This window comes from Periplaneta americana, chromosome 9 (genome assembly GCF_040183065.1).
Source record: "Periplaneta americana isolate PAMFEO1 chromosome 9, P.americana_PAMFEO1_priV1, whole genome shotgun sequence".
NCBI lineage: Eukaryota > Metazoa > Arthropoda > Insecta > Blattodea > Blattidae > Periplaneta > Periplaneta americana.
This window is the reverse complement of record NC_091125.1, coordinates 126,633,567-126,657,460: the sequence shown is the minus strand read 5'-3', so window position 1 is coordinate 126,657,460 and position 23,894 is coordinate 126,633,567.

The following is a 23,894-nucleotide window of genomic DNA, read 5'->3' as shown; positions in this document are numbered from 1 at the left end:
GCAAATCCAGTATTTTAGTATTTAATGTTAACCCTACAAAAAGTAGACAGGCACATGGCATTCATCGTATGTACGAGTAATTAAAACTGTAAATATTTCAAAACTTTGTTGTTAGTAATTGAAACTTTTACTAATAGCATAATCCCCATTATTCCCAGCGTTCCAGATATCGTGAAGATTTGCTGCACATGTTTTCCCCTGAAATTACAAATAAAATTGTGCAATAAAGACCAACAATATCACTCTTTACGAGTTTTATTTTGTATGAAACTTTTTTATTATATCTACTAAAGAACGATAAGAATTAGGATCTCCGAAAACTTTTATCTCTCTACGTTGTATGCGTTTCTTTATTTCATTGCAAGTTGTCCATTGTCCCCAAACAGAAGTAGCGCCAAGACGGGAAGAATTTTGCGCTCGGAGTTAGCAAAGTGACGTCATTATATGTCCGCCATGTAATTCAGCATAAAACAACTGAAGAACTGCAGTTACTTGCTCTGATTTGGAACGGTTATGGGCACAGTTAGCCGCTGCCACTGGGGACCTTTACTAATAAGAATGCTAATAGGTCACTTACCTTTCCTCCCAGAGGACGTATTACTTCGTCCGTAGTTTCAAATAGCCTCAGGCTCAAAGGAATTGTCTTTCAGAGAAGCTACTATGATGCCTAATCGCTGGAAACATCTTTCCGTGTATCTATAGACCTGTTCTAGCCTACATGAGTCAGCGAGAAGAAGACAAGAAGCAGAATCAAGAAAACTTTACAGGAGATCAAGAGAAGGTGCGGATAGCGTTCAGAGAAGATGTCAGGATGCGAAATGTATGATGGGTGAAGAGATAGTGATTTCGTCACCACAAGGCAGTATTTTATCGTTGACGGTTAGATTTAAGGCCCAAAAAAGTTACAATCTTAGAAGTTGGTGCATGAGCGGTAAGAAATAAATAAAAGGTCTGAATGGAATTACAACAGGAAGGTTGGTGATTTAGGGTGCTATTCATAGACATTTCGTAGCACGCGCTACGAGCGTACTAAGATAGCCCCGGCTATCCACTGGTTACTTGTACAGAATTCAAATCATATCCTATCGCTAACACTGGTTTATGAATACGAAAAACTCTGATCATCCACCGGAAACCCGCGCTAAAAATATCTATGAATACGGCCCTTAATGTCGTAAATCGTGTTTAATGTGATGAAAGTGTGTTTAGGGGATCATAGATATAGAGATCAGTTAGGAAGTTATAAAATTTAAAAAGATGTTGAGAAATTAAAAAAAGTGGCTAGTTAATAAATATAGTTACCGATTGAAGTTTATTGTAAAGAAGTAAATCTTAGAAAGTGATGTAGTGAAGTTTATGAAAGATGATCTTAGTGATAGTATTTCCAATTTTCTATAGTTTTTTTTAGTATTGATTGTGGTTAAGAAATGAATGAATGATCAAACTAAAGTGAACGAGATATTCATGTCAAGATTTAATAAGATTATTATAATGACGTGTATTAGGTAGAAAAAAAGATCCCAATGTGTCTAACCACGTGACGTGTTACGAGTTAGATGTAATGTAGAAAGACGCAATTATGTATGAATTTAGTTAGCAAGATTAGGATGCTGAAAGGAACGTAAGTGTAGAATGAACAGACGGTGGACATTTAAGATCAATAAGAAGAAATTGACTGTTTGCAGTTAAGTTAATATCGAGAGTAGATGAGTTATTAGTTCAACAGGCTGTCGGAATTGCATGCTAATTATAGGTAGGCTATATGTAATAGAAAGTTACGGTGAAACCCGTATAAATAAGTTGTGGTACACCATAACTAATATATAAATGTTGATGGCAAATAAATATCTATCTAGGCCTACCTATAGGCCTGTACAGTTTTGTGAATAAGCTATCCTGGGTAGAGTTTGTTTAGGACATTTATTTCTCTTTTATTTTAGCACTGTTGCGAAAAGCATTGAATTTAGCACAAGGCAACATGATCATGATGGCAACAGAGGATAAAATTATTGGTATGTCACAGGGGAACGGAGAAGTATGATCAAGGTCTTTCAGAATATAAGTTATAAATTCAGGATGAATCAGCCATATGAACACAGGTTCCCGGTTTATAAACCAAGCGCACAAGTACTGAGCCACCGTGGCAGTCTGTGGAAACGAAGACAGGGACATTATTTTATTTTTACTAACATTTCTAAAATTAACCTGACTATAACTTTGGACCAACGATTGAGAACCGATAACACCGTTTGCTACCCTTTTCCACGACTGGAGTTCGATGATACTTACGTAATATACAAACAAATCACTTTACTAGGTATAGGAGGGAAGAAAAGTAGTTCATCCATTTACGTAAAATAGGAAATATCACGCTTTTGAGTTTGGTAATTTTCATTAGGTTTTTGTTTAATAAAAATACAGTACAGTATTAACAATGAGTGTTTTTACTCACGAACTGAGCTGTCCATGCGGACGTATTCATTATGCAGTGTATATTGTACTGCCTACAGCCCATTAGCGTACAATATAGAGAATGAAGTTCAATTGAAAAATAATTATAATATGGATATTTAAACACATTTTTGAAAATGGTGGCCGTTCATTTCGATACAGGCTTCAGTTCTAATGTGCATATTATCGCACTATAAACTATTGTACCCCCTTCCACGACTGGAGTTCGATTATACTGACGTAATATACAAACAAATCACTTTACTAGGTATAGGAGGGAAGAAAAGTAGTTCATCCATTTACGTAAACTAGGAAATATCACGCTTTTGAGTTTGATAATTTTCATTAGGTTTTTGTTTAATAAAAATACAGTACAGTATTAACAATGAGTGTTTTTACTCACGAACTGAGCTGTCCATACGGACGTATCCATTATGCAGTGTATAGGCTATTATACTGTCCACAGCACATTAGCGTACACTATAGAGAATTAATTATTATAATTTTATTTATTTATTTATTTAAATATAAATATACAGAATAAAGAATATAATTACAAACAAACAAGAGAAATAGAAATAAAATAATACAAACAATATAAAACAGGAGATACAGTAGCATTAACAAAATTTGAGACCGAATGAGCAGCGCTCGTGTTCGGTCGCAGTTCAGATATAATATTAATAGGACTATAAGAGAATATAAAATGAAGTTAAATTGAAAAATAATCATAATATGGATATTTAAACACATTTTTGAAAATGGTGGCCGTTCATTTCGATACAGGCTTCAGTTCTAATGTGCATATTATCACACTATAAACTATTGTACGTAATTCCAATTACCAGGCTCGTACTTCACATCAATAACTCATGTTAAAATAATTTTGTACCTATTCTATAAAAGAGTACCTTACGTACTGTAAATTCAATCTTCACTTCTGCCCGATCCGAAAAGATAAAATTACTCAGACATACTATCTACTGTCCGTCCAAGTGGTTATGTCGCAGGGTCGTAGAAAGGGAGGAAATCAAGTGACAGTTAATTACTTAACGAGTCCCTTTTATTTAAGTTACTTTAAACAATATGGGTATAATATTACGTAGACGTGCATTTCCTAACAGAAATTAATGTTCTCACAAAAGAGCTAAAACAGCCCAGCCACTAGCTTTTACATAGAAGCGAATAGAAGCAGATGGGGGAAACCGGGATGCGACGTAGGGAAATGGACTACAGTACCTGTGCAAAAATGATTCCATATTGAAAGCTCTTTCGTCACTGGAAAACGCTAACATATTTTTGGAACGTACTGTTTACTATGACCGTAAGGCTACTATGACTGTAGACCTATATGCGGTCTTGGATTTGTGTGGAGGACGATTGAACTTCATTAGTAGAGGGGGTGGGAGTGAAGTACATTAAAAAACTCAGGCACAATAAAAATTTAAGTAAAAATGAAATGATGTCCCTGTATATGTTTGCATTGACTAATTCCAATATTACAACTCAGCAATATAAGTTCCCAATACATCTTGATTACACAACAAGTCGACAACAAACACACATTCAAAGTCTACAGAAAACCCAAAACAATAACAACAACAACACACATACACAACACATCCAATCACCAAACAGAACACAAAGAAGCTGCATTCCGAACAATGGTACAGACCGATTATTTAGTCCTGACAGCTTAGCAACGCGAAAGAGGGGAAGTAACAGGAGTAGTGGGGAGAGCTCCGGAGTAGAGATAAGGGCGAGCGGTCGGTAAAGGAATGCAGTACACCTTAATTGTACTAGAAACATACCGGTCTATCACACGTATGACATCCGATCGCTCCGAAGGCAAGTGAGTAACTGACCCAAACACCCCTTGGCGTAACTAAATGGACTCGCCTGACTCAGGCGCACATCTCCGGCGATTGTCAGTACTAAATCGTACTGTACACAGACTACTCAACATACCAATGAATCAACATGATTAAAAGAACTAAACGCAGTCAAATACATAGCACAAGAAAACGGATACAACCCCAACATAATAGACAACATAATAAAAACATAATCACAAAAAACATATGAATACAACACAAAAACAAGAACACAAAAAATACATCACACTAACGTACGAAAAAAAAAAACACAATATTGCAACCTCATTCAAGAAATTAAATTACAAAATCGCATACAGAACAAATAATACTCTACAAAACTTCTCAACACACAAAAAAACAAACAAACAAATACAACCACACAGACGTATACAAACTCAAATTTAACACCTGCAACAACTTCTACATAGGACAGACAGGCAGATCATTTCAAACACGTTACAAGGAACACATCACAGCCATAACAAAATTACAAAACACTTCCACATATGCAGAACATATCACAAGTGCTAACCACACCTACAAAGACATCAACACAGGCATGGAAATTCTACACATCCAACCAAAAAGTCAAAAACTAAACATACTAGAACAATACGAAATATGCAGACACACAAAAACACACATGCAAATGAAATTCTCAACACACAACTCAATTTCAGAACACACACACTCTTTGACTCCACATTACACTACACAAACAGACCCCCACAGGAAACAAAACAAAAGGCGCCAAGACCAGCAAAAACCAGTTCTGAAGATGGCCATTAGCAGGCCGAAACATTTTAACAAGATAATAAGATTTAACACGTGAAAGACACATAATACGTTTTGCATAAGCTCCCATATGACGTAACTGAATCAGCTTTTAAGTTAATGTTTTAATATCCATAATTTTGAGTAAAATATGCGATAGTTTCTTTAGTCACTCTGTAGATATCAGTCGAAACAGTAAGGGTAAAACTTCCCATGTTTTGGCAATAGATCAATGAGTTAATAATATGACGTTTTCCATCTGTTTTGTAGTCCATTAGTCAAGACTGGCATGCAGTTGGTTTTGTGGCCGATGTTCGGGATCCGGTCACTCAAAGCGAGTTTTGTGGTAATGTGTATGGAGGGAGAGGCCCGCTGTAGCCATTGTTATTTTCCATTACAGTCATGCTTAACGTTCATTTGTGATTTTCGTGTGATATTTGTATAATGAAAGAGAAATATATAAGCCGTATTAAAAACCATTGAGGCTTTTCCTCTCCATTGAAACGTTAAATTTCCGATCAATTTACGTTGTTCCCATTCTGTATGGTCTAGTAGTAACTATCCTCGCCATTACAGCTTCTACCAAAAGTTTAAGGACACCCCTTCAAAAGTGATATTTTACTACTGAGTTTATATTTACTTGAAACCCCATGATCTTTATGCCTGTGAAAATTGAAGTTTTTATTTTAAACCCAATCTCTCTATCTTTCAACTGTGGATTATACAGGGACATCATTTTATTTTTACTAACATTTTAAATATTAACCTGGTTATACCTTTAGAGAACCGAAAACACCGTTTGCTACCCCCTTCCACGACTGTAGTTCGATGATACTTGCGTAAAATACGAACAAATCATTTTACTAGGTATAGGAGGGAAGAAAAGTAATTAATCCATTTACGTAAACTAGGAAATATCGCGATTTGGAGTTCGATAATTTTCATTAGGTTTTTGTTTAATCAAAATGCAGTACTCTATTAACAATAAGTATTCTTACTTACGAACTGAGTTATCTATGCGAACGTATTCATTATGCAGTGTATATTATACTGTCTACAGCACATTAGCGTACAATATAGAGAAAGAAGTTAAATTGAAAAATAATCATAGTATGAATATTTAAACACATTTTTGAAAATGATGGCCGTGCATTTCGATACAGGGTTCAGTACTTTTGTGCATATTATAGCACTATAGACTATTGCATCTAATTCCAATTGCCAGTTTCGTCCTTCGTACTAGTAACTCATGTTGAAATAATTCTGTACCTACTTTATAAAAGAGTACCTTACGCACTGCAAATTCAATCTTCACTTCTGCCCGATCCGAAAATATAAATTTACTCAGACATGCTATCTACTGTCTGTCCAAGTGGTTATGCCGCAGGATCGTAAAAAGGGGGGAAATCACGTGACAGTTAATTACTTAACGAGGCCCTTTTATTTAAGTTATTTTAAACAGTTGTTTTATATTATTACGTAAACGTCCAATTCCTAACAGAAATTAATGTTTTCAGAAAAGAGGTAAGACAGCCCAGCTTTTACAGAGGGGCGAGCAGAAGCAGGTGGGGGGAATCGGAATGCGACGTAGGCAAACGGACTGTACCTGTGCGAAAATATGATTCAATATTGAAAACTCTTTCGTCACTGGAAAACGCGAACATATTTCTGGAACGTACTATACTTACTAACTCAGTGCTGTTTACTGTATGTGGCCTTGGTTCTGTGTGGAGGACAGTTGGAACTTCATTAGTAGAAGGGATGGGAGTGAAGTAATTTCAAAAACTCAGGTACAATAAAAATTGAATTAAAAATAAAATGATGTCCCTGTATAACAATTTTTCTGCTATGGAAACTTATTGAAAAATTACATTTTTATGGCGGGGAAATATTAATTACTCCAGAATGAGTATACTTACAAATATCAGTGAATTTTTGGATAGAGTTAGACATATCGTACATACAGTATTTTTGTGCAATTACCACTTTTATTACCCCTTCAGACCTGAATTTATATTAAACAAAATTGAAAAAGAAGAAAACTAATCACATAATAATTCTGGGGATCCAAAATTCCCAAATCAAGACTTCACAGAAAATAAAAATTTGGGGATAATTTTGACACCTGGGGCCCCAAAATTTTAAATTTTATTTTTAATTCAGGTATAGAAAGGTTTAAAAAATAATATTCTCCATTTCTATCACATTGAATTTTTCAAAATATTTAAATGTATCGAAGATATTCTAAAAAAGAAAGAAAGAAACAATGTAGACTACACTATAATGTACATCAGGCCTGAAGGGGTTAAAAATTCTGACACCTTGTTCACAAATTGTAATCCAGATTTTTCTGTCTTTCATTTAGGAAAGATTGCCATTTTATAAAATTATCTTGAGTTTGAAATTCGTGACAAATTGATCAGGGACCACCACTGCCATTTACATCATAATAATGGGAGTTGGTAAAACTTGTCAATCAAATTATTTTCTCAGTTTTTAGTAAGCAGTTGTGACGTTTGTTACAATTAGATTTATTTCTTGGAAAAAAAAATGAAAATGGGTTGAAATTCGGTAAATATGAACATGAAGTGACAGATTATTGTAATATGAAAGAATGACTTGAGATAATATCTAACTATATCCCAAAATTCATTGATGTAAGTATATCCATTCTGGAGTAATTAATTTTTTCCTACAAATATGTAATTTTTAAATAAATTTTCATAACAGGAAAATTGTTATATAATCCACAGCTTGAAAGATACAGATATTGGATTGAAAGTAAAAACTTTATTTTTTTTTCACGGGCATTTACTCCCTATATAAAGAACAGGGGGTTTCACATATATATAAAGCCAGAAGTTAAACATCAGTTTTGAAGGGGTGTCCTTAAACGTTCGATATAAGCTGTATATCTCAAGCTAGAAAGTTAAAACCCGGCCGATTTCGATGGATATCTAAAGGCCGATAAAGGCATTGAGAGAACTTCTTTATGACGAGAAGAACATCTGAAGATCCCCAAGACTAGAAAGGGGAGGTTACATATACAAAACTGAGTATTCTAATGTAGATTATACAAAGTTCTAGATTTTGAAGAATAGATTCGACATACCGAGATTACGGGTTTAGTCACCGTGTCATTTTTCCCCAGTAAATTACTTTTTCTAACCGTGCCACTGTCAGTTTTCATAGCTCATTAACAGTAGATTGCCCTCTATATACGGAACAGTATAGTAGCCAAAGTTACAAGTTAGTATGCATGAAAGTTATGAAGTCAAAAAAGAATTTCGCTTATCACAGACAAATATCTCGTTGCTCTTAAAATTGGCTACATACTACATACAGTTTGACTTCTAGTTTTAATGAGTTGCTACGCATTTATCATAAAGTTTAAATTTGTATGAAATAACAAAAAAAAAAAAAAGAAATAAAATGAAATTAATGTAAAAAAAGAAATGAACAAATTAATATACACTGACAAAAGCTTCTCCTTAGTTCGTGTATATATACGTGCGTTTCTGAACATTGAAAACTTCCAATAGTGAAGCTGTTCCCCCCATTCTTCTCTTATACCATCCTCCTTCTACCTTCCCTTTGCTGTATTTTGCGGGCTGTATTTTATATGACATCATCTATGCCGACCAATGCTCTAACCCCTTCCGAAGTTGTCAGTGTATTTATCTTCATTAATTCACAGTTTTCTGCCCGGCGGCAGGTCTTTCATTCCAAACCCAACATTCTCCATTCACCTTATTTTCTGCCTTCCTCTTAGTTTCCTCACAAACATGATCCATATCTCTTAATGTCGTCTATCATCTGATATCTTCTTCTGTCCCGAACTTTCTTCTCGCCTTATACCTAACTCTTCACAGTCGACCATTTAAAATTACGACAAATCATCGGACGTTTGCAGTGTTCAATAGACAGCACTGCCCTGAGAGGCCGGAGTTGCGTGTGCGGTACCGTTGCGGCCAGTGCTGCCAAATGGGTTCTTAAAAACCCACTATGAAACATTGCAAAAACCGCTAAATTGCTATATTATCAACAGTAATCTCACTAGAGGCTTTGATTTATCTAGAGAAAATCAAAACTCGAGTGGAATTTAATTGAATATTACACGATTAGAAGAACGTATATAAAGATTAGAAGTAACAAAGTACTCCAATACAATGAAGTATTACTTGACTTACGAAACTACAACTGTCTTCAAAAATATTATTGTAATTACCATCTCAACATTACGCTAGATGGCAGTAGTGTTTTATGATGATGTTTTCTTGTTATCAGTTGTACCAACTATGGAATCTTCATCGAACTCTGTGGACGGTTACTAATCAAGAAGGTTTTGTTGATTCAGTTTCATTTTTATTAAAACATTTGCATTCCACTTCAATCATCCGGATCCCAGTAATCAACGTCACTTGACAGATGATTTTCAATAAATCTTAGTATTAAACAATCTCTGATACGTGACTATCCATAATATCATAAGCAGAAGCTATAACAAACATAACCTAAATAATATAAACAAGTGTTAGAAAAGTATTAATTAGGGATGATGAAATAAACAAGAAAAGTTTTAATGAACGATGATGAAATAAAAAATAAACATGAATAATTTTAAAAGAAACAATTATTGAAAGTACAGTTTTCAAATTTAAATGTTTTAGTGGTTGGTGGTTCAGTTGATGTTATATTGGACGTGTGCGTAACAGAAGTGAACTCGTTGATGTACATGGTGTATCCCTCAACTTATTCCAATGCGAGTATATATTTGAAAGCGGTAGGGGCACGGCATGTCTCTATCGCTTGGTCCGAAGGGTTGTGGGTTCGAGTCCCGCCTCGGGCATGGGTATTGTGTTTGTATTAGTGTAGGTAAAACAAAAAAGGAAACAAATGAAAACGAAAACAGAGAACAGAGGTAACTTTGGTAAAACGGCCTCTGGCCGGTCTAAAAAAAACTTATTCAGGATTTCCGAATGGTGCTCTTCATTTATTTGTAAATAGGGTTTCAGGGAAGATGCATAGCTATGGCCAGTGATCTTTATTAATTCTTGTTCTTGAATGCCAATGCGAGTATATATTGAAAGTGCTGTGCATCGACTGGAGTGGTTTGTAATTTTCTGTTTTTTTTTTTTTTTTGACGGCCAGATCAGTGCCGTTTGAAATGTTGGCAAACAAAGAAACAAATGCTGGGGTAGTGATAAAAATAAACAAATGCTAGAGGCGCGGTAAAATTAAACAAATGCTAGGGACGCAATAAAATTGTGCGATAAGCAGCCATGATTGGTTGGAAGACGTCTTTTCGTACCGTTTTATTGGTCAAAAGTAGTTTGACGTAGTAAAAGTGTAATAGTCATTGTAAAATGAAATTATTTTGCCGCTGTGAGTGCTGGAAATACCTGCTAAATTCCTATATCAGCAGTAAAAATGTAATAAATTTTACCCGTTAGACACAGAGAAACGCCAGATCAAGAGTGAAAAACCGCAGAATTGGCAACACCGGTTGAGACGTCGTGGGGAACTGCGGCACAAACTGTACGCGAAATGGACGTGCGGTGCCGCAACGTTGCCGGAGATGTGTGTGCAGTACCCCATTTGACTTATAGTATAGATGGGGAGGCGAGACCTGTCATGTGAGCTGTGCGAGAAGAGAAAGAATGAGTTATCAGAAACAGAGTTTGTTTCATGATGGTAAATATTACACGCATCTATCGACACGGAAGTTTATTTCAGACTAAAACCTATCTTCCCCCTCTACATCCATTGGTGATATAGCCACGGCAGATAAGATCACAGGACAGGTCTTGCCTCCTCTACTATGTCGCACACCGTACTTACGGTGCCCCAGCGGTACCGAACGTTTAAACAACGGATGTATGCATCGGGCTTTATACTCAGCCAGTATACCTCGAGGCATCGATTTTGAATAATATTATAGGAGCACGATTAGCATAATATGTGGAGCTGCAAGACTTCATTGTTCAGTAGAATAACAGATATTCACTCTGACAGAAATGGTTTTATTAGCTCTGATCATTCATGAAACGTATATGCTTATTTTGAATGTTAGATATCCTCTTAGAAGTGTAGGGCATTCACACCATTCCATCCCGGATAGCGAAATGGGCCTGCGTGCAATGACAATCCCAATCCATGTCCTTCTCTAAAGGGGATAAAGTACGTAGAATGGAAGCCACTGTTTAAAAATCGGTTCTCATAAAGAAACAAAGTTCCATTCCCAATATATACCTTCCAAGAATCATATCAGACTTCGCCGATTTGCAGGGGGATATTATACAGACTATTACACTTTTACTACGTCAGTAGTGCTGAATGCGCTAATTCAGCAGTACGGGTAATTCCGCAGTAGTGCATATATGATTTTACTGCGGCTTTACAATAGCGTGAACGTTAAGTTTTGAGAGGCTGTCAACAGGAGGCATGTCCTTTGCAGTACTATAGAAAAAATCAAGGATATTAATCGACACCTCTGTCGGCAATACAGTGAAACATCGAAAGTTGGCTGTTTTTCGTGTTTTGCTACACAGCTGTGAAGAAAGTGAGCATTGTTACATATAAATTGTTCCTTTTATGTTACTTTCATAATGTATTTCGTAATTATTTATGACAGCGGAATTAGCCAAGTTGCACTGTTGCGGAATTACCCGAGTTGCTCTTTTTCAACTGTAATGTATGTACAACTAAATATATTTGCATTTTAATAGGTCTCTTTATCTCATTTGGTAATGAAAGGTTTCGTACATGTCTACATACCTTAATAATATTTTTCAATAAACATTTTGATAAAAATATGACAGATTTACTTCTTAATATTGCGGAATTAGCCGAGTCTCCCCTAAGTTTATTTCATAATTAAGTATAAACTCAGTAAGAAAACAGTATAATTATAAAAGAAAAATTACTTAGGTTGCCCTTCTAATGAATTCCATGACTGTTACAGTTTTACTACGTCATATTACTTTTGAGCAGTAAAATGGTACGTAATGACGTGTTTCAACCAATCATGGTTGTTTGTCCTACAATTTTTATTACCTCCCTAGCATTTGTTTTTCATCATCTCCCTAGCATTTGTTTGTTTTTATCATCTCCCTAACATTTGTTTCTTTGTTTGCAACATTGTACTTTCAATAATTTATTGTACCTTTTAAAATGATTCATATTTATTTCATCACCCTTAATTAAAACTTTTTCATCATTTATCTTGTTTATATTATTTAGATTACGTTATAGCTTCTGCTGTATGCTGTTGTGGATAATCACCTATCAGAGATTGTTTAATATATACTGATAATTGAAGTGGAATGCAACTGTTTCAATAAAAATGAAACTGAATCAACAAAGCCTTTTTGACTAGTAACCAGCGAATAGGGATTATAAAGAATGGACGCTGAGCGAATTTTCCTGTGTTTTGTTTCTCTGTGCGTCAGCGTTTAGTTCCACTTTCAAGCGCTAGAGGTTAGTGTAATCGAGCATACGCTAAGATAATAATTGAGAATACAGTTGAGACACAGGATCCAAACATCGCCTACCTTATTGCATAATCCAGTAACACTTTGCTTCAAATAAATTCAAGTTAACAGATTTTCCTTATTTCTCAGTGGCAAACTAGTTGTAATAATATATTTTTTTATATTTTAGATATAATAAATTATATTATAAAATAATATAATACATTTTAAAATGAAGTATCGAATTCGTTTAATATTTGTATATAATATAATATAATATAGGTAAGAGTTTTGTTTTTCCATTTTCAGCGCTATCAAATCACAACATATTTTAATTGTTGGGGTCAACGTCTCAACTGTCATTATAAAGGAACTCTAGAGTCTAGACATTACAGTTAATGACGGATTTATTATTTTATGGATCCAATTTATTTTATTTGAGTACATAATGTACCTAGATGTATTAATTATGTGTTATATTTCCGCTGTGTCGACTGCTAGCTGGTGTGATGTCAGCGCCAACTCTAGGGAGAAAGCAGAATCTGACGCTTTAGCTGGCTTGAAGGTCATTGAAATCAGTCCGGCTACATCAAAGGTACGACGCGAAGTGTCCATTCTTTATAATTCCTATTCTCTGTAGTAACCATCCATATAGTTCAATGAAGATTGTATAGCTGGCACAACTGGTAACAAGAGAACAGCTCATCATAACACACTACTGCCGTCTAGCGGAATATTTGTAATGATGAGATGGTACAATAATACATTTTCAAGACAGTTTATTATTTTAGGAAGTCAATTAATATTTTGTTGTATTAGAGTACTGTGTTTCTTCTAATCTTTATATATTTTCTTGTAATCTTTTAATAGTCGAGTTTTTATTTTCTCTAGATAAATCTGCTCGTGTTCCACTCACAGATAAAATCAAAATCTCTAGTGAGATTACTGTAGATAATTCAATCATAGGCAGACTACGTAGAATTTCAGAAAACGCGGCTAAGAACTTGATTACAATTCTGCTATTATAACAATAAATTTCCACCATATGCGACTTACATCCGTCTTCCTTTACCATCCATTTTTAACTGCTGTATTTGAAGGTTCCCTAGAGAATCTGAAACTTTATGAAATACGAGCGTAGAAAATGAAGCGGTTCTAAAACAAAAGATTAGAAAATGTATGGAATCTATAAGAGGCAGTTTCGACCAGCTGTCTTGAGAGATCTTTTCCTCTTGCTAATAATATACCGGAATTCATTTAAAGTCCGGAATAAATCCCTTTAGTGTCTGTTTTATGAACAACTCAGACGAGGCAGCTGCAACCCTCTCACGCTCTATCCTCTTTGTGGGACAATCGTTCGAGAAATTTCATGGTAACAGATGAGAAGGTTTTAAATATTTTTTATGTTAACAGTTTAAATAAATACCATTGCAGACAGACTGACTATAAAATCGATTAAGTTGAATGCTTTCAAATACAGAGTGTCCGAGAATGTACTAATTTTATTATTTTAAGAAATTATTTTTATCGACATGAACGCACGTAAAATAGCGCACTTTAATCGGTTCCGGACAATTGGCCACAGGAAATTGGTAACTGGGACAATTGGCTACAGAAAATTGGTAATAGAGACAATTCGCCACAGATAGACAATTTGCCACACCGTCCATTATCCAAAAATGGGACCGTAACAATTTATTTAAATGTGAATTAGTGGCAAATATGATACGTTTCACGTTGTCCTCCGGTTCAAAATACAACAACCACCTTTCTCCTTGTACGGTCTTAGTGTATCTGTCGGCTATAACGTTCAGTTCGTCAATATTCTTTGGTTCAGGTGGTAGGTGCAGCTTCCTGGCACGGCGCACAGTTTTTTTAATGGTTTCTTCGGTAGATTCACATTGGCTTTGCTTGCAATACGCTGTAACTCATTTTGAATAATGACAGACGTTGGTTCTCGGGAAGTCCCCGCCCTTGCCTTCATGATCTCCACACATTCCTTTGCCTTAATCCTTCCCCAGTGTGCAGAATGATTCTTGTGTTCAGGCGGTTCTTTGACGAACTGCTTCCATCTTCTGATAAAGTGACTGTTGCATTACACCCGCCACGCATATCACAGCGCCAAACAACTCCATTCTTATTTTCTCTAAGTCTCGTGTACAAGTAGCCAACCTATATTAATTTGTCAGAGCCTCTTTCTGATTTTGTGAACCGGTTTTTTTTCCCCATAGTTCCCATTTAGTTTACAGCTTCTAGATTTGTCTTGTGTTACCATAGAAATATATTATAAATTGTTGCGAATTTGAGTATTGCCTTGAATTTTAATGTGTGGCTAATTAATTGTCTCTGATACGAATTTAAATTATGTGGCGAATTGTCTTTGATACGAATTTCAATTATTTGGCGAGTTGCCTCTGTGGCCAATTTTCTGTGGCCAGTTTTCCCAACCCCACTTCAATATGTGAAAACGAGCTCTGAAGTTGTGTCACTTTGAGAACATATGGTAGAATTTGCCAGCTGTTTCGTATGCTTTACCCTTCCTCAAATTAAATTGAATTTACTCAAGAATTATAGCACATAGACAAGCAAAATAAGACAGATAATTATGTAGAGAAAGAAATAATAATAATAATAATAATAATAATAGTAATAATAATAATAATAATAATAATAATAATAATAATAATAATAATAAAAGGCACAACAACAACCCATGAAGGATCATGGCTGACCAACCAGTTTCTGGCCTCACATCCACATGCCGATGCAGAGTTGCACAATCATCCAACCAGAATGGAGGTATCGTGTGGTTAGCACGATGATCCTCACAGGCTATTCGTAGAGAAAAATATATCAGAAATTATACATTAAAAAAAGATTACAGTAGTGCGGGAATGTTAAAAGAATGAAATACGAGAGAATACCAAAGGAAGTGATGCGATGGGAACCGCAAGAAAGGGCTAGGAAAGGAAGATCTAATGAAAATTTAGTGGCCGGAGTAAGAGGAAATGGAACTTAAAGAAATACAAAATCCAGTTAGGTCTACATTAGATAGAGAACAATGAAGGAAACAGATAAACAGCATGATTATTTTTATGTATTATACTTTTATTTGTTACTAATGGTTAGGTATAGTAGGAAAGGTAAGACCTGTCGTGTGCCTTGGCTATATCACTAATGGTTACGGAGGGGGGAGATAAGTTTTAGTCCACCCCTGTGAAGTTTTAGTCCGTGTTTGACCGTGAAACGAACGGACCTGAATTCAAATCTTACCTGATTGAGATGTTTCTCGGGGTTTTCCCTCAACTCATTACGAGCAAATGCTGGATAATTTTCGGCGCTGGATCCTGCACTCATTTCGCCGGCATTATCACCTTCATATCACTCAGACTCTATATAATAACTCTAATAACTGTCTTAAAAGTATATAATAGTTTAATACGAAGTAAATTAGAGTACGCATCTATAGTTTGGAACCCTCACTATCACTCGCAATCGGTCATTCTAGAGAGAGTACAGAATAAAATCCTAAAACTGCTATATATGAAAAAACATTCATGTTACAACATATTCCAATCTTATGAATCCATGCTGGTTGAATTTAATGTACCATCTCTCAGTAGTCGCAGGATAAGAGCACAACAAATGTATTTGTTCAAGCCCATAAAGGCTTAATAGACAACCCTGATCTTCTACAGCTAATTAGTTTCAATATTGGTAAATAAAATTTGAGAAAGCGATCTCTCTTTTATTTACAGAGAACTAAAACACTATCTCATAAAATGTCTCCACTTTTATTAATGCTTCGAACTTACAATCATCTATCAAATAAACAGGATTTAGATTTTTCGTTATCGTACAATGTGTACAAGAAAAAGTTATGTAAAGCATCACTTGAAACACATGTTATGTGTTGGTGAGTTTTTTGAATAAATGAATTGAGACTATTGGGCCTGCTGTGTAGTGCTGTATATTGAATTTATTAACATGGTGTTGTATTTGCTCTGCAATTTGCCAATTATAGCTACGCCTGCATTTTGCATTTTTGGCTGTGATGTCTGTACTTGGCTCTTTTTGATTTGTTTTTATTTGGTGTTTTTCATTTATATCTGTCTGTCTTTTTTATTTAGGTGGTATCTATTTGTTTTTTTTCTCTTTTCCATTTTTAATTTGTAATTACGCTTGTATCTGTTTTACCTATTTTTTCGTGTTATATGCAATTCTATGTTTTTTTATCTGTACTGTCTATTGTAATTAGGGCTTTGCCCTGTTATGGACATATAAATAAATAAATAAATAAAATAATAAATAATAAATAATAAATAAATAAAATAAATAAAACAGTAGTTGATAAAGTGCCGTAAAATAACCCACAAAAAGATAAGTTTTAGTCTGAGATGAACTTCCGTGTTGATAGATTTGTATAATATTAACCATCCTGAAAGAAACTCTCTTTCTTACAGTTCATTCTTTCCCTTCTGGCACAGCTGACATGTTAAGTCTCGCCTCCTCTCCTATAGATGGATTGTTGGTGAGTAATTACTTATTAGATTTTTTAGGCTCCTAGTAGTTAGGTAGTTGCATTGGTTAGTGAGTAGTTGAGTGATTGGATTGGTTAGTGTGTAGCTAGATGATTGGATTCTCTAGCGGGTAGTCAGGAAGTTGGATTGGTTAGTGGGTAGTTAGGTAATTGGATTCGCTAGTTAGATAGCTGGATTGGTTAGCGGGTAATTAGGTGATTGAATTCACTGGTGGGTAATTAGGTAGTTGGATTTGTTAGTAGGTAGTTATGTAATTAGATTCATTAGTAGGTAGTTAGGTACTTGGATTGGTTAGGTAATTGAATTCGCTAGTGGGTAGTTAGGTAGTTGATTGGTCAGTGGATAGTTAGGTAGTTGGATTGGTTAGTGGGCATTTGGGTAATTGGATTCGCTAGCGGGAAGTAAGTAGTAGGATTGATTAGTGGGTAGTTAGGTAGTTGGATTGGTTAGTGGGAGTTAAGTGATTGTATTCGCTAGCGGGTAGTAAGGAAGTTGGATTGGTTAGTGGGTAGTTAGGTAATTGGGTTCGCTAGTTAGGTAGCTGGATTGGTTAGTGGGTAGTTAGGTAGTTGGATTGGTTAGTGGGAGTTAAGTGATTGTATTCGCTAGCGGGTAGTAAGGAAGTTGGATTGGTTAGTGGGTAGTTAGGTAGTTTGATTCGCTAATTAGGTAGCTGGATTGGTTAGTGGGTAATTAGGTAATTGAATTCACTGATGGGTAATTAGGTTGGATTTGTTAGTAGGCAGTTATGTAATTAGATACGTTAGTAGGTAGTTAGGTACTTTGATTGGTTAGGTAATTGAATTCGCTAGTGGGTAGTTAGGTAGTTGATTGGTCAGTGGGTAGTTAGGTAGTTGGATTGGTTAGTGGGTAGTTGGGCAATTGGATTCGTTAGCGGGAAGTAAGTAGTTGGATTGTCAGTGAGTAGTTAGATAGCTGGATTGGTTAGTGGGCAGTTAGGTAGTTGGATTGGTTATTGGGCAGTTAGGTAATAGAATTCGCTCATACTCAGTTTGGCAGTAGCATTGGTTAGTGGGTAGTTAGGATTGGTTATTGGGAGTTAAGGGTGCTATTCATAGACATTTCGCAGCACGCGCTACGAGCGTACTAAGCTAGCTCCGACTATCCACTGGTTACTTGTACAGAATTCAAATCATATCCTATCGCTAACACTGGTTTATGAATGCGAAAAACGCTGATCATCCACCGGAAACCTGCGCTAAAATGTCTATGAATACGGCCCTAAGTGATTGTATTCGCTTGCGGGTAGTAAGGAAGTTGGATTGGTTAGTGGATAGTTAGGTATTTGGGTTTATTGATGAGTAAATAGGTAGTTTAATGGCAAATAAGTAGGTAGGCTCTAAATGGGTTGATTCGTAGGAAAGTAAATAATGCAGTTTCTCGGTAGATTTGTAAATTTGATAAACAACAAGGTAAATAGCTTGTTTGTGAACAGATAGGTTAGTCTTTGAGTTAATTCGTATTCACATAGCTGGTTTGGTTGAATGGCTGATAAGAGGTAGGCCTGCTTTGAATGTCTGTGGCTGAGTAATTGAGTTCGTTAATGGATAAATGGATAGCTTGTTCGTAAGCAGGTATGGCCTATGTAATGAATATATGATTATGAAGGAGAAGTAGAAGCATATTATATATGTAGAAAGATATTATGGAAATGTTAATATGTGAATAGATCAATACTGAATTAGGTTACATTTTTTTTTATTTTAATGAGAAAAAAATTTTAGAAAATGTATTTTGTTTATTGTTATTTCTAATCTCAAGATTTACGTATGTTTGAACGGTTGTTATAGACCTAATATAGGCTATATGCAGGTCCTACTTTAAACGAAGTTACTGTTTTAGCGAGCAAAAGAAGAATGATTACATGATATGTCGACTAGGATTATGGAGTCCATTGACAGAAATCGCTTTTGTATCTTTCGCTTTATATCGATTTGATATTTGAAAAGGAAACTCATCACTGAAATGCCGTTTTCATCTTGATGTGATTCGCGATGTTACGTCGCTATTGTTGATATCCTCCTGACAGGTCGACAACCATCGTGACACTCGCATGTGTCGGATAGTACAATCAATTATGTCCAGGCTCTGTTGCAGCTTACTGTTACATCAGTGATAGAGAACACTATAATCTTGACATAGATCCCTTTTGTACTGACGAAGAGACATCGTGGCCAGGCCATCTGTGTGACACCCTCTCAGGGTGTGATAGTCGAGAGCTTTATATGTAACCCCTCACCCTTTCTCATGATCATCCCCATCAGCTACTCCGGGGGCGATCGTGCTATAGGATGACTATGGGTCTGCAGGGGGTGACTTCGTATGATATCATCGCGCCGTCACTACGACACCCCCGGCATGCCAGATGAATTGAGAGGGAGGAGAGGAAAAAAGGTAAAGGATATAGAAAGTGGTAGAAATAGTGGAAAGCTATCCAGTCAGTTCTCCTCTGTGTATGAAGTGCTAATAAGAAAATACACACTTGCAGTATTTCGATATCTGCTACAGAGTGACTCGAAAGTTGCAAGAAAAATGTTCTCTTCAATGGCGTTATATATAATAATAATAATAATAATAATAATAATAATAATAATAATAATAATAATAATGATTTATTTTAGCTGGCAGAGTTAAGGCCGTAAGGCCTTCTCTTCCACTCAACCAGCAAAAAGTATACATACATATGTATGAACTTACAAAGAATTCAACAATTTGATTTAGATAAGAGCTACATGTATGCAAGAGTTATTTACGAATTAAACAACAAAATACTATGAACAATTAATTAAATACTGAAATACAAACTATGTAGCAGAATTAAGCTAAAATACATAGAATGTTAATATATTTCAAATAATGTTAGATAATAGAAAGAGATTATTATGAGACAATTGTGAAAATACAGCACTATCAGGATGCATATCTAAAGGAAGGAGTAACAATGTGGACAGTGATAGTTTAAGTCAGTATGATTGGAGTGAAATGCTAAGAAGATGATCTTTTAAGCTGTTTTTAAAAGTGTTTATTGTCTTGCAGCCCCTAATACTTTGTGACAGGGAATTCAATTGTCGCAAGGTGGATACTGTAAAAGATGATGAATAACGAGATGTTCTATGAAGAGGTATACTTAACGCGCCACAGATAAGTGATCTGGTATTTACGTCGTGGTTAGAGTATAGATAAGAGAAACGAGACGAAAGGTAATTTGGTGTTGCAGTGTGCAGAATTCGAAAGAGTAATGACAAAGAGTGTAAAGTTCTACGTTCTTTAAGTCGGAGCCACGAAAGACTTGCGAAGGACGGTGATATATGATCATATCGTCGGATGTTGCATACGTATCTGACGCACATATTCTGAACTCGCTGTAACTTGACTGACAGTTAAGAACTTAGGTCACTTAACAAAACGTCTCAATAATCGAAATGCGGCATTACTAGGGTTTGTACTAGGGTAAGTTTTAGTTCCTGGGGCAAGAAATTTCTTAAGCGACTCAAAGAGTGAAAGGAGGAACAGATTTTTTTTTATCGTTTCTTGAACTTGAAAATTCCAATTTAGATTATTATCGAAAAAGAAGCCAATATTTATTACGACAGATGAATATATAAGTACTGGAATATGAGTGGAATTAATATTTTTTCCTCAGAAACTAAGACCCTATTGGCCTACAATTTGTTATACGTAATGTACACTGATTCTATTACTAGAAACAGTTTTCGTATTTACTTAAAGTTTCGTCTTCAAATCCGACTGGGGTCGATGGATTTTTCAGGACACAAAAATCTGAAGCGCATGTCCTCCGGGAAAGACTTTAAACCGTGTGCTCATTTTTTATTTTAGTAGGTTATTTTACGACGCTTTATCAACATCTTTGGTTATTTAGCGTCTGAATGTGATGAAGGTGATAATGCCGGTGAAATGAGTCCGGGGTCCAACACCGAAAGTTACCCAGCATTTGCTCATATTGGGCTGAGGGAAAACCCCGGGAAAAACTCAACCAGGTAACTGGTTTCACAGCCAGACGCGCTGACCGTTATTCCACAGGTGTGGACCCGTGTGCTCACCACGTTAAAGATTTCCAACCCTGAATTAGAGCTTCAGGACCAAATTTCTCCTCTCTCGCGTCCTAGTAACACTTTAGTTGCATACTAGCTGGTGTTTAAAACGATGAGCTTACCACTTGTCCCTCTCTTCCGTAGGAAAATAAGTATAACTTAACTAAATTCCTTGTAGGTAATGAAACGTTCGTCATGGGGTATCTATGTTTCGCTATCACAACGACGGGTTAAATAAAAATACATACATGCATGCATACTGTACATACGTACGTACATAAGTACATACATACGTACATACGTACATACATACATACATACATACATACATACATACATACATACATACATACATACATACATACATACATACATACATACATACATACATACATACATTTTGTAATAAGATTGTTTTAATTTTAAGGAAAGGGAAACACTCAAGTGAAAATAGGAAATACAATTTTCATTTCTACTTTCATTTTCTCGGGATATATCCACTCAAAAACCGAAATGTTACAATGGAATATATGCATACATACATACATACATACATACACATACATACATACATACATACATACATACATACATACATACATACATACATACATACATACATACATACATACATACATACATACATACATACATACATACATACATACATTTTGTAATAAGATTATGTTTTAATTTTAAGGAAAGGGAAAGACTCAAGTGAAAATAGGAAATACAACTTTCATTTCTACTTTCATTTTCTCGGGATATATCCACTCAAAAACCGAAATGTTACAATGGAATATATGCATACATACATACATACATACATACATACATACATACATACATACATACATACATACATACATACACACATACACACATACATACATACATACATACATACATACATACATACATACATACATACATACATACATACATACATACATACATTTTGTAATAAGATTATGTTTTAATTTTAAGGAAAGGGAAAGACTCAAGTGAAAATAGGAAATACAATTTTCATTTCTACTTTCATTTTCTCGGGATATATCTACTCAAAAACCGAAATGTTACAATGGAATATGTGCTTAACATTACTATTAGGTTGGTGCATAAATCCGTAGCGATTTTTCATAAGTTATTATACACATCAGATACACATAAGAGAGAAGTTAATCATCAACATTATATTCTCCTTTACTATTTACAACAGTCTGCCAAAGCTGGAGTAGTTTTTTCAATTTCACGCCTGTAATAATCGCGTAGTTTTTTGTTAAAGAGTCGTCAAGCCATGTTCAGAGCGTATTTTCATCCGGAAAGGAAGTTCCTTGAAGGTTATTCGATAGAGAGCGAAAAAGGTGAAAATCTGAGGGCGCAAGATCAGGTGATTAAGGTGGGTGCGGAATGATTTCCCAACCCAACTCCTGAATAGTGTTTTGTGTCAGATTAGCAGAGTGCGGACCTGCGTTATCGTGGAGTATCATCACTTCACGCAATCTTGTTGGTTGTTTTTCTTGGATTGCATGTGCAAGGCGTCACAGTTGGTGGCAATAAAAGTCGCACGATGGTGGAATGGTCACAATTCATCATTTGTCAGTTCTCGGGTACACTGACGTGGATCATTGTGGATTAATGTGTTTAAAAGGTCTTCATCAAACCCCGAAGGTTTTCCTGTACGTGAAGGAGATGTCACTAATGTCAAAACGACCCTCCTTAAAACGAGAAAACAATTTTCGTGCCGTGCTTCTCCGATATCATTGCCCCATACACTGCGAAAATGTTTCTGGCCGTCTCCGCTACTTTCGCACCTCTATTGAACTAAAAAAGAAGAATATGTCGGAAATGTTCCTCTTTCTTCACTTGATACTCCATTTTCTAGCGTTCACGACTCCACTCACTGTCTGCAAAAATGAAAACTTCAGCATGTAAATTCAAGCACAACAATTGAACTTCAAATAAAAAATGACAATCGATAAATAAACCCATAGCAATCGAAGTACCAACACGTGAAACAAAAATGCTACGAACTTATGCACCAACCAAATATTGACTTATATTTTCCAAAATAAACATTTGAAAACAGTCTTAGGGTGGAACGCACAAGATAAGAAAGAATATCTTATTTAATTGTAAAACAGAAGGTGTGAAAATATTAGTAATAAATTTTGAAACTACTTAAATTCCTTAGAGCGCATGATGAAAATTGTTCAGATTGTCAATTAATATAGATAAATACAATATAATATTTGTTACTCAGTCAATGACAATTCATTATTTTACATTGATTTGTCATTGACTGAGTAACAAATATTATATTGTATTTATCTATACTTAAATTCCATAAAAAATCTCCAAAATAAAATGGAATGTGGCAACCACTGAAGGAGTGTGTGTGCGTGGAAACGCAGATAAACTTAGTAAACCAATTCAGAGTGCATGAACTTCTCGAACTCAGAGACAAGTACCCAATTAGTGCAGATTTACTCATCACAAGGAGCAGAAATGCGATGGAAATTGTGATTTGTTTTCTTGAACTGATGTCGACACATACTGTAAGAGGTTGCTTTCTAATTAAGGGCTTCTTTCCTACAAACGTTTACGCTCAGGTTCCTTCAACTATGTACTCAACTCTTAATGTTAATATCTTACTTATCGTCTGTTGAACTAATGTAAATTACTAACAGTTGATGTAAATTTTGT